Here is a 13,731-nt window from a genome sequence, read left to right as displayed (position 1 = left end):
CAGCAGGAAAAAAGCAAATATACAACACACTTCAGAGTGAATAATTTACAAAGTGGTAAAACCAGAAGAAGCCAAGAAACAATTCGATAACAGAACCTACACTAAGTGACACTCATTGCATATAGTTTGAAATAGATGCCAGCCTACAATATGTTGTTTTGTAGGAATACATTTGACATTGAAATGTATGTGAATATCTACCTGTCCATAACTGCTTATTTATATGATTTTAAATGCACAGGATTTTTCTAGCAATAATATTTTTTACATTATGTCCATAGGCACTGGAAGCACTTTTTGCCATCTACATCACACAGCAAAGCGTGCAAAGAGGAATTGTTTAGAGAGGTAAAGCTTTCTTCTACCCACTTTGTTCATTTATGTTTAGGTATCTTAAATCAGGTTAACTTTCTATTAGTGTGCATTTAAACTATGTGTTGGTTTCCTAGACTAAATAACACAAGTTTCATTGCTAAAATCATTTGAAAGGGCAAAGCAAAACAGTGGAAAATCTACTATATAGAAAACTGTTGGAATGACTTATAGAAGCAAGTAATGTGAGCCAATTATCCTGGCTCTACTTGCCTTGAGTCTGATGCGCTCTCTGAAATGCAGATTCAACAATCTGGGCAGATGTTCAGCAGTTACAACAAGCAATACCAAGCATTTAGAAAAATGTAGGGTTGTTTCCCTATTACACTATAAAATCAGGCTTTTCTGCCTAGTTGTGAATGGGAGATCAGATCTGGCAGGTTCTTGCCCACCAACACCAAGTCATACTCACACTTTCAGATTTTTATTTTTTTTCTTAATATATCAATTACTGTTTGAAAGCTTTTATATAGCAAGTTATGCAGAATCTTCTCATGGAGGACTCTGTGTGTATATACATATACGTCTCTGCATCAGATCTAATATCTTAATTGGTTATTCTATAAGAAGCAAATAAAACAATATAAAATAATAGATCTAAAACATATACATATAAAACTATATTAAATGTTAGAAAGATTTTAGCAGTAATTTGGTTTTGCTTTCTTTTGTTATACACTACACACTACATATAACTTTTTAACTACCTTATAAATTGAAGATATTGATCACATAAATAGTTATCCATGTTCTATAAGCTACGTTGTAATTGTAGCTAGTATTTTGAGTTTGTATTATTTGTAAGTCTCTGGACTCAGTAATGTTTTAGAAGATGCAGGTGTTGAATTGCTTTTAGCTGGTTCAGTAATGGTTGCAATTGTTTTGCAGTTGACTGTAATTCCTGGGATTTAGTGGGATTGCTAGTTAAAAAAACCCCAAAACAACAACAAAACAAGAAACCATCAACAAATTACATTCCTACTATATGCAGTTAGGTTGTAATCTGTTGATGGCTCTCTAACAGATTAAGACCAAACAGTATAAATAAGGAAGTGGTTTAGAACCTAATGTAAAAAAAAAAAAAAAAAAAAAAGTGACTTTCACCCTGGTGTAATTCTATTGAATTTTAATGAACTCACACAAACGAAAATAAAGGCCAAATTTAATGGACTAGAACCAGGTGTACTGCTCTGATTCTATGTGGGATGTGGCTACAGTAGAAGAAATAGACCGTTTTGGGGGAGAATGAGGCCAGGGTGACCACAGGAGATGCTCTGCATCGCTTATGTCAGCCTGCACCTGGGTTTCCAGCTACCACTTCAGGTTTGTATTTTATGGCTGAACATCTGACAACTTTAACGTGGCAAACTTTGTTGCTGTGGTACCACTGCATGTAATGGTTTGAGAGCAGTGGGCACTGTACTTCTTCTGTGAATGAACTGGGTCATCTTGTCCAAGCCCCATGCTGAAACAGGGCTACCCAGAGCAGGTTGCCCAGGACCCTGTCCAGACTGCTTTTGAATATCTCCAAGGATGAAGAACAAGGCTGAAGCTGATCTCTGATGTCTCCTATTTTCCTTTTGTATGTGATGGAGGATCCTTAGCACATAGCTGGAAGTGGGAGTAGCTTATTCCACTTGGGGTTGGGTGGGAGACCTTGTTAGTAAAAAGTCTTAAATAGAAATCTTAAAAATAAAAAAAAAAAAGCAGAGATACAGTGGAGAGACAGGAGCCAAGATGAAATATTTCTATCTCCTTCCCAGACATCTGAAGAGTCAAATTTCAAGATTTAGGTCTATTAACAATTTATAGTTATTTGGCCTGAACAGATATAATATTAAGCATGCTGGACGTACCTCACTGGTGACAAAGAATTCTATTGCGTATTTATAATGGAGAAATAAAACTATTCCCTGCAGTCACCTTAATATTTTTGATGGGTGTTAACCATTGGAAAACTCTTACATTGAGTCAGGGTTTTCCCTAAGAACAGAAAAGAGGTAGGGAGATGAGGTCCACTGTGGCTGATGTGCTTGGACTACTTCATGAATGACTGGTATTGACTAAGGCAATCTTTTAAAATTGTGTTGCTGTTTTTAAAGTTGTTGGGTTTTGATCTTTTTCAACAGCTTTGCTAACACTTTGCACTAAACTCTTTGCAAATCATAACTTTTAAGGGAAATGGAAACTAACCTGTATTTTTTTGAACCGCGTGGGATTTTCTAAACTGTTACCCATATTACAGCAATTATTTTAAAAGCTCTGTTTCTCATTCTGATAGAGTTGGGTCAATGAGTTGGGTATAAAAAAATAAAAATGAAACATCTATAACAAATCAGAACCACTTTTCCAAGATGTCTGTGTAACTTTGCATTCTGGCTGCATTTTATACGGATCAGATTTTGAAATTCTCATTTTCCAGTTCTCATTTTCCCAGCTAAGTCTCTGCATGAGGGACATCTTAAAGCCTGAGCAAAAGGGAGTAGCCAGTTTTACCAGGAAGGGTACAAGGAGGAAAAATAAGGTAAAATTGGAATGGGCAAGAAAACCTCCACAAATCTTACATTGAGTACTTTAACAGAAAAAAAATTGCTTATACAAAATGGAGTTTTGTAATGGAAACAGTCCCACTGCCTTTAATATTTTAATATGAAAAAATTGCAGTCCTAAAGTTTGCATACAGTCCCCAGTCAGCAGGTTTTGTGCTTCCTACTGGGCTTTCAGTAGTCATTGAAGAGAAGCAGTAGCCTGAGAGAAGGCAATTGGAGGGAAGGTCGGGGAGGAAAACAGTGCGCATAGATGTCTGGGTGAGGACAGAGCTGACATCGAGAACTGGACCTGAGAATTGCTCCCAGGTAGGCCTGTGACTGTGAGCATGTGCCTCCTTCAGCTCCTGCCGGATCTGAGCCCTCGCCTGCCATTTCTGACTCTTGCAGCACTCTCTATTGCTTTCCTAAGCAGTTCTGTGGCTTCCATCGAAGCCAGTGGGTAAACTGCCTTTCCCCTGCTCGTTTCCTGACCACAGCAATTTCCTCTGTGCTTCTGTTTGTTAGACTCTTTATGGTGACCGCATTTTTTCCCCTTCATGGTAACTTAAGCAGGAAAAAAATCCCAAATTATCATCTGTGTTCAATTTTTTCTCAGCCATTTAACTCCTCCTATCCTTGATGTTGCTTCGCCGTATCTTTCTTAGCAGCTTCTCAGCCCAGATCCCTGTTCACGCAGTGCCTGGACTTAGAACAACGTCTTGGTTTGTGACGGCATTTAAAAGCCACATGGAACATCCTGTACTTCACTGGGTCTGACACCATATCAAGACAAGCCACTCAAAGCAATACACTTGGCAGGCGGTGCCTGTCTTCCTGAAAACAGATAAAACATCTTCCAGAACCATCTTTGAAAGTCCTAGTTAATGTTTTGTTCATCATCTCTCTCTAACATGTGGCAAAATGTGACCCCTGCAAGTAGGAAGGAAGAAGCCCTCTAACGGTTAAGATTCAATCATTGTTAAGAATTACATCTCCCTCTTCACAGTGTGTTATAACATGAAAGCTACCCCTGCGTTCAAAGAGATACTCTGGTCCTTGCAGAACTCAAGCCCCTCGGCTCTCATGGTGATCTGCCCAGCACAGCAAGAGGGCAGCCACTACTGCAGGAATAAAGGGGCAGTTCCAGGAACTGGCTGGGGCTTTCCAGCTGGTACATTACTCTAAATCGCCAATTCTGTTGGTTGCACTGACACCTGCAAATCTCATTGCAAAATAAATAAACCATATTCCAGCACATCCCAGTGGGACCCAGCTGGGCTCACCAGCTCCTATCTCCCAAACTTTGTGCTTGCTGAGAAAAGCATTTGAGTAAGTGGCATTAGTGAGGACCACTGAATCATTCTTGTCAGCAGCATGGAAAAGCATTATTGTTCTGTGTCATTTGGCTTTCAGTGTGGTGGTTTCAGATGATAAACCACTCACTCGATCCCTAAGCTCAACGCATGAGGGACATCCTCTGCTGCTGCCTTCGGGACGCTGCAGAAAGTAGAGCGAGCTCCATCTGCCTGCTGTGAAATGGAAAACCACGTGAAACAGATGCCTATCCAGGGACGTTGCACGTTGTCAAGAGATAGACTTTAATTTAGTTTAACAAATCTAGGTAGCTGTGGAAGTAACTTCTGACACGGTTTCTCCTTCTAAAACTCATTGGTTTTGCTAATTCACTCAGGAAATCCTGTAGCATTTCCTCTTTGGAAATGGTGCCAAAAGCACTCAGATAGACAGCAAAGGAAGGATTAACCTCAGCTCCAGCCTCTAGCTGCTCTCGTTAGTACATGTGAGAGGACACAAAGTCAAATTTGTGAAGTGAACTGTACGGTAGTGTATTGGGATGACACCGCTTTATGGCTAGCTCACAGGATCTGATTATATCCCGCGCTTTCGATCTCTTAATCAGTTTTGTTTGTTCCCTCCAGTGACAACTCATTAAGAGAAAGGTCCTCTGGCTTTAACAAACGCTACCTATGGCATAATGCTATCAAGGGGCATTCTTACTGGAATTTTAAGGTGGTTATTTGAGGATTGCCAGAACAGAGGATTGACACGCCCAGGGCATATATTATGTTATGTCACTAGTTGTTTGATTGCATTCAAACTTCCAAATCTAATCTCAAAATAAAGCATGTTCAGAAGGTCCCAGCAGAGGCATCCTGCTGTTTCAGTGATGTGATAAATAACAGCAAAAGCCTAGATCCTACTTTTGCTCAAAAAACATACCTCCTTGTTGTGGAAGATAAAAGAATCTTTCTCCCTGAGGCTTGAAGGAAAAGAAGTTATCAGCTACTGAGGCAGAAGAAAATAAATCACAAAAGACTTCTCAGGGAAAGAAAATATAAAGGAGAGGGAGTTGAGTGGTGTTGTTGGTTTGTTGTTTGTTTGGGTTTTTTTTCTGAAGAGGGGATTAAAAATAGCTTAAGAAATACACAGTTGTGGAAGCTTTCATAGAACATGTCAGGGATGAAAACAACTCAAAATATAACAAAGACTAAAAAGATCCTTTCCTGAGGCTAAAGCAGATTGCTTTCTCTGAGCTAGCAATGTATTGTTTCAAGCATGGCTGGAAAGAGGCTAATGGTGTTTAGTTTGTAGCTGTCCAGAAGATGGAGGAATGTGCCCTTCTGTGACTAATGAATGCACACAGGAGAGCTGTCAGAGAGCTGAAGTGCCATGAGTGGGGAAGAGGAGTGTTGTGAACATGTGTAGCCTATGGGGTCACATCATCCCTGTGTCAGAGTCTGAGTGCAGTACTTGTCCTGTTTATCTCAAATTCCCCATGATAACATTTGTTTTATTCCTTCTTTCTGTAAAGAGGGGTCTTCTAGGACCTTTATATGTCTTTTTCTCTCACCCTGTTCACCTGTCACAGCCAAGACAAAGTGGTAGAAGCCCAGTAATAGCAATCTGTAGTATATGGCAGCATTTATAGACTGGCCGGTTTCAGAAGGTCAGCGTTCTGTATTTAGGGATACAGAAGAAAATGCCAAGGTTTCCAGGAGAGGCAACTCTATGATATTTGTGCCTTGGTACCTATGCAGTTCCTGTTTCTTATGGCTTTTAGAACTGCTCCTATACTCTGATAGCCAAATCTATGAAGGCCGAAACTATAAAATGAAATATTGGGGATGAAACCATCACAGGGACTTCTTTTATGCCCAATACTCAAGAATTATATTTGGCATTTCTGCCTGGTGAAGTTTGTCAAGCCAACCACAATTTCTTTTCCTAACGTTCAGCATGTCTGCAGTAACTCTGTAAGTCCTATAGAAAAGGTCTGCACTTTCTGCCAAGAAGGGCCATGTTTTCAACCTTCGTGGCAGGTACAATAAATGGAGCACTATTCAGGATGGGACACTAAAGGATTTAATATATGATCCATTTTTAACTACAGGTCTTTTTAGCATAAGCCTTTCTCCAGTATTGCTTTCTTCCAGGACTGTCTTCGTCACCAGTTGTTCTAAACACCCCTCAGCAGAAACTGGCAGTTTGATAATACAGTCAAGGTATTTGCTTTTCTGTCTCACTGCTGTTTTATCTTAAAGCGTAAAATCTGAGTCGGGAAACTCAGAAATAGGCCTTTTTTTTTTTTTTTGGCTTATTTATACTGACATCTGTCATTTATGTTTCAGTCTGAACTCTAGATAAAGGGGTCTAGAAAAACTCTAGGTAAAGCAAAGTGCAGCTGACTTCTTAATTTAAGATAAAAAGAATTTAAAGCCTTTTATAGAACTGTAGCTGAAATAGTACATATCACTGTACAAAGTATTGAACACCCAAGACACGCTGCAAAAGGGATTCTGTGAGCAAAAACATTTCTCTTGTTTGAGTTACTGCATTTAAGAAAACAGAATGTAACATGTCCTTGGTAAATAAAAAGGTTTGCAGCAGCAAATCCTTGACTATTACCCAAATCTCTTACTGTAAGCAATTTCTGGAACTCCAGATTTTAGGCTAACCACTTGGGTCAAAAAAGACTGACAATGCACGTAAGTATCATGTAATGAAGTGGCTGGAAATTACTTAATTTATCCTCCATTATGAGCCCTTCCTCTGCAGCATCCCTAGCTACAGAACTCCCAAAGCCAGCTGCTATCTACAGCTGAATAGTAGCAGGCCTATTAAGCCTCTTAAATACTTGCATTCTAATTCCTAAATTGGGTGGCCAGAACCTTAGTCTGTGCAATTGCTTCTATAATTAAGATTCTATCAGTGTTTCTATTATGAACCCTGTTTTCAACCCAATATAATTTAAAGAGGCTTCTTTTCTTTTCTAACAGTGAAGCAAACCTATTGTCTGTGATTTCCTGTACATTGTTATTTCCTAGTTAATAATCAAGCAAATCTTTGAAACGTTCTAACATTTTTTATTAACTCTGAGCCATCTCTTAACCATTCACCAATGCATCTTTTACTGTGAATACATGTATTTAAAGGTTATTCTCCTCTATTATGCCCGCTCTTAGTCATACACCCCATAAAAAAGCTTAACACTATCCTTCAGGTCAGAAATCGGGGTCTGATGGCTATATGAAATAGGAACAACAAGCCAGAGTAATGATTGCAAGTTTAGAGTAATGATTTCTGGAGGCAGAGGAGTGAGGACATTGATTTCACCAAGCCCATTCCAATATTCAGTCACGCACTTTCAAAGGTTTGTAGGAGCAGAAGACATCTATTTTGGAGTTTCATCTACAGTCTTAGAGTCTCAGGTGAAACCACTGTGGCCATAGGAAGCAAGTAAAGATTGTACAAAAAGCCATTCTGTCAGAAACTTACTATTATAATAACTTTAATTGTCAAACCTGTGCCCCATACAGATTTGTCTGAAAACTACTTACCAGTGCCTAACTCAAACAGAACTACTGGGTCTTCGGCAGCTTTGGGAAGACAGAGTCAACCCATATTACAGCCAAGTCAATCACTTCCACGAGTCAAAGTAATGAAAGCTTTCGCTAATTTCCTGTGTTCTATTAATAGCACCTCCACAAATCAGTTTTGCTGAGTTTTTAGTTTCTGAAATAAAAGCCTTGATTCTGGTCTCAACTCACTTGGGGAAGCGGGCTGTAGATTACCCCAATCCCTCTCCCTCTGATCTGTTGATGGCATCTGCAGTCCTTGATGCAAATTACAGCAGCCAGAGGAACCGTTCCTGATAATAACCAGAGCATGACAACATTGATGACATCTCTAATACGTGCCCATGCTAGGAGCTCTGGGAGAAAAGCAGAGAGCAATTCTGCCAGCTATGTGCCACCTGAGCATTCCCCTCACAGAGATGCAGCGTGCTAGGTCTCATCCTGCCGGCGTTGTGGCCCTTCCCTCCCGCTGACACAAGGAAGCTGCTGCATGTTGCAATATTATCAAGTTAGAGTTTTCTGTTGAAAGTTTATTAGCTCCAGCTCTTTCTCTGCTGGATATAAGTCTCTCCCAATTATCTCGCAGAAACTGCTTCATCTCCCTTATGCATTAGTGCAAATCAGCAATAATGCAACAAATATTGATGCATTTTTATAGTGGTAAAAAATGTCAAGAGGTCAAGACTAGGCTTTCTGAGTTTGGAGTCATCTTTTTGTGCCTTGCGGAGCACAAGGGGAGAACCAGCCCTGTAGTGTTCTCACTGGGAAGACTATGCCTGAGACCAACCTGTCCAGCTAGTGCCTTCCTCCCTTGCATTTCATTCTCTTCTCGGCTGCATAGCAACTAACGACCATAAAAACAGCTTTACAAAAGCCCCACATTACTCCTGTATTTAATTAACTTTTAGAGCACCAGACCGTAGTATTTAATCACAGTCTGCCTAGTTTCAGGGGGTTATTCGGTCTGAGGCTCGCTAAGGCTTGGCTTCCATTCAAAGTGCTTCTCTGTTAACTTCTCTCTACATTTCCATCTGATCTTTTCACAGCTGTTCCCAGCAGCAGGCCGGGAACAGGTTCAGTCTCACACCTCTCACATTTGCACACATGCTCACCTGACCAGCGCTACCTTACTTTTTTTTATTAGGAAACCTTGTTTCCAAAACACCTACTGCTCCTAAACTGAGACTGCGGGGAGTCTATGTGAGTGCTCCTGCAGCCTAACAGATGGGTGTAAGGCTTCTATGTGTCAGGAGGCTTTTACCAGCCATTTGTGCAGGCTAGAGCTACTTATTTTGTAGAGCTGAAGGATCTGTGCTTTATGCCTTCTACTAATGTGAAGCTCTAAGTATTGAGGGTGCACAGCCAGGTGGATGCCTTCCAGGTTCCCTGTATGCTTGCAAAGGAGATAAAATCTCCTTGGGCACTGCTAACGGATGAGTTGTTCTTAGACATACATCAGACTCTTTATGGCTCTTTCCAACCCCAGTCCTGCTCTGGCGAGACTGGACTCAACAAGCAGATGTTCTGACCTGCAATTCCTCATCTTGGGCAACACATTAAGAGCAGGAATAAATGAGGTCATACATTGACTAAGGGATAAAAAATGTTACGACCAAGAACTGTCTTATGACCCATCCTCTTCTCAGTCACTAGATATTGCTGCCCCGTTTCTACCTAAAACTATCTCCTTCTAGTGTTTGCTTACTGGGACAATCCCTTTTACTACTTTACCCACTGGAGATGCTGGCCTTCCCGTAACTCTGACAATATTCATTTAATTTAACTTTAAAGGCACCCAGTAATTAAAATGACTCTACTTACTGATTCCTAATAATGCCTCAAAAGCTTTGTTCTGGTGTGTTTGTCTATGCTTACGCTTAAAGCCATTTCTGCAATAAATCATCATTTTCTGCCTGTCTTCGCTTCTAAATGATTTGGGTCAAACAGGCTGGTTTGTACACTGTATTTCAGTCCTCCCTCCCTGCTACACCCGCTTGAGTTTCCCCGTCCATCTTCATTCCTGTTTGCCCAGCACCAACAATACCAAAGGGTGTAAGGAGGGGGAAAAAAGAGCTGCTTTTCTTCAGCTGCTGTATATCCTGCTTTGCAGAGGGATGCGGGCCCCCGCCGAAAGTGTTTGCAACACGTTCCCTGCAAAGGGCAGCGGGGCCCTTTCATCTATTGCAAACTGGATTTTAGCCAAGAGCCGTAGCTGACAGTTTCAAGAAGGCCACTTCCCCATCCATCTTACTCAGACAATTGCATGCAGTCTCCAAACTAACCCTTCATCATTTGCACATGTGTGCCTTCTCCTTCATTATTTTATTAACATATTAGAAATGGCCTGCTTTATTTATTAAATTAATTATTATTCTTATCAAATGATGACATGTTGTTATCCAGGAAGATGCAGTTGCCATCTCACAACTAATTATGCCAATTAAGTTTTCGTGATTCTACCACAAAGCACAGCTCATTAACTTTAATTGCTTTTGAAACGCAGCTGCTGAGATACACACAGAAAGGAACAGGTAGGTTATAGTTGTTAGTTAATTTCTGCAAATGGAATTTGTTGTCATTAGGTCTTAAGTGATAGTTTCAGGCAATCTTGTTCCCGATTTCGCAGGGAAGTTTTGTGTCTTTTTCACGTAAGAGGGTTCTAAATGTTTCTTTTTGTTTAGAGACAAGCCTTTTGCCATAGAACATGAGACCAAGTTCAAAGATATTTCCACAGATAAATCTGGTGGTTCAGTTCAGCCCTTAATGGGAATCGATGGACATCTGCAGACAACATCTTTCTTCACCGAGGTGGAACCAGCCCAAAGGGAGTGACAGTATTTTGATGGAAAGCTGAGACGCTGTGGTAAGGCGAAAGTTTCTAAGAAAAAGCATCTCAGGCTTTGCAGCAATGCATGTATTTTATGTCTCCAGAGAGGGGCAAGATTCATATTTCTCTGAAGGGGTTGAGTCAAGTGATTAAGAAGAAGAAAATATGGCTGCCCATTTCTGGGCTCACCACATGCAGGCGTGAAACTTTTACAGATCTCCTGAAGAAAAGGGAAATAGAATTTCTTTGGTTCTGTGAGAATAAGACTGACTCCTGATGCAACAGTACTGACTGGCTCTCAGAGGATGTAATGTCTGAACAGACTCTGGAGTTGCAAAATCTCTGTCACCTTGTTTCCCCACTAACACCTTTAGGAAACATGAAGAGCGTTCCTCCTTTGACTACTCTTCACTCTTGCAACCGCAGTCAGAATAGATATCATTTGTATTCCCTTTCACAAACAGCTGGGTGCAATAGCTGTTGCAAATTCCCAGTGTGCTGCTAGCTCCTCCTCAGCCCCTCGCCCACCTCTCACTGGTCCCAGGAGCAGAATTCAGCCATGCAGATGTTACTGCCAGTGACACGGGCTTTCTCCACCTTCTACTTTTACATGGTGGTTTTGGCTTTGCCGCTTACTGGGAACTGGATAATTAGAAGTTAGGCTCATAAAATCAGCACTGAGCAATTTGGTCAATCCCAGCTTTAAGGCTATTTACATGTTTAGAGGCCAGATGGAAATGTGGGAACGGCTCGTATTCACATCAGGGATTTTCAAGCATGTATTCATCAAAATGGCAGCTTTTCAGTGGCAAAGCACTGTCACTCTTTTTGGTTCTGGTGTTGGTGGACAGAAGTATCGAGTTTAACCTAACAGTCACCTTTTTTCCACAAAGAAACCAAAGTTCAGACCTTTTCTTTACAATCTTTAATGACATGGGGAAGGGCCTCTGAGAGGTATTTTACAGTGTGTTTCATTGTGATGTAGTACTCATGTTTTAGTAACCTCTGCTGAGCGATAACTTTTTAAGGAGGAGGTATGCAACATGCTGAAGTGAGGATTTAGTGTCTTCAATGAAGAACGTGAACAATGACATCTGACCCAACATAAACTCTGAATAGGAAATGCCTGCCATTACTGAAATGTTTATCAGCTCCAGAGCCACTCACCTCTTCTTAATCTCTGGGGAAACAGAATTGTCACTGAAATTCACTGTGTGGTCTAAAAACGCTCTGGAATTTATGGGGCTTTGGCTGGGGAGAGAAGCAACCTATGGTAGTGTTGCTTGAGTTGTTGCGGTTTTTTTTCTTCATACAGCAATAGTAATTCAAGAGTCTTCCAGTCCAAAGGCAAGGCAATGAAACTGAGTATACCCTAGGGAAGCCTTCACCAAATGAAGGGTTTCACCCATAGATTTGTTCTCAACAAAGGAGGGGCCAGCATCACAGAACCAGTCAGCCAGAAGGACGACATCTGGCTAGCGTCTGCCTCATGGCCACGGAAAACCTACAAGCAATCCACAAAATTGACAGTGCCTACCTCCTACCTAGCAGCATAAGGAGAGGTGTCATACAGGAGCCACTCTCCCAGTAGAGAGCGAAAGAATGACTGCGGGCCGTAGTGTGCCACCAGCTGTGGATCCTTTACAAAGCTTTGGATAAAGGGTGGTGAACCACAGCTGCCATCCCTGGATTGCACTGTGTTATACTGCTATCATGAACTTCTAATAGCAAGAAAGAAATTAATATGGCTGGGATTTTCCTCCCGAATCTAAATGGCATGTGCATGGAAGCATAAGATTTGCTGAAGCTGGTATAGCTTTTAGCCTTGTTAGTGTGACTTTTACTTCAGCAGCTCACTGTAACAAATTTCTCATACTGTATTAAAAGCACAGAACTTCTCGTAAGATATAGTTTATTTGTGTATTATTCACTTTGTTTTCTTACTTTGTATTGCTGCCTCTGGGTATTCTAGAGTTGATCTCTTCTTGTAATGATGAGGAGAGATACTGTGCAGGGATGTAAGCGTGCCTGAACTGGCGTGCAGACACAGTCCAGAACCGGCCATGCCTGTCCAGAGTGCCTGGAGAAACACTTGGCTCTCTGCTCTGGTGGAAACACCTGGGCACAGTGAGGTTGGCAAGGATGGGCAGGGCTTTGGTCATCTCTGCGGCAGCACAGGGGTAAATCCCACGCATGCTGCAGAAAGGCTTTTAATGCTGACCAGTAAAACACTATGATAATGCAGAGGAAAATGAGTCCAAAAGAAGTGACGTATAGGTTTCTAATCATGCTAATCTGAATTTCCTTTCTGTGCTCAACTGAAGGTCTCTAACACGGTGTTCCAGTTCACTAACAAACGCTGTTTCTGCATTACTGAAAATGACCAGTGAGAGCAGCACTCCTTAAAGAGGTCACCTCTCTCGGGAGACGTGTATGACCAGAACGAGGAGGCACTGCTTTGCATGGAGAGGCGTGCAAAAGCATCTTCTGGGGCCTTCCATGCTCAAGGGACGCTCTCAGAGAGAAAGAGACAGTCCAAACCTTAGATTCACAACGCCCCTTGAAAAGCCACCGTCCACCTTCTCCAGGTTGCCTCAGGGATGGATTGTGACGTGGGACATGTGGTGCCTTTCATCAACTCGCGGCTCTGCCATCAAAACAAGCCGGAGAGCAGATCTCCGGCTGCTGCATGTCCCGACACACCGCACACCTGCCACGAGAATCTATCCCGTGACCTTGTGAATGGCCGTGAGGGGATGGGTGCCGTGGAACGGGTTAATTCAAACCGCCTCTCTTGGGCAGCGTTTCACCCCCGAGCTCTACCCTACCCACCTGGTAATCCTTTCGCTTGGGCTCCAGCTACCGCACAGAGGGTTTGCCACGCAGCCGGCGGTGCCAGTGCCGCTCTCTCCCTGGGTAGCCCCCGGCGGGCCCTGTCCCACGGGCACCGACAGCCTCCAGGGCCCCCGGGCCCCTCCGTTCGACCTTGACGTGCATAGGACCTGCAGGAGAAGCCAGCAGGAGGTATGACCTGCCCCCAGCTCGCCCTCTTTATGCTCTGTGCACCCATTTACTACACATTATTAACGTAATTAGTGCTAATGTACGTGAACTGATCCCACGCGGCACC

Source organism: Charadrius vociferus, unplaced genomic scaffold (genome assembly GCF_000708025.1).
Source record: "Charadrius vociferus isolate BGI_N301 unplaced genomic scaffold, ASM70802v2 scaffold161, whole genome shotgun sequence".
NCBI lineage: Eukaryota > Metazoa > Chordata > Aves > Charadriiformes > Charadriidae > Charadrius > Charadrius vociferus.
The sequence above is the reverse complement of the archived record's forward strand: the minus strand, read 5'-3'. Positions refer to the sequence as shown.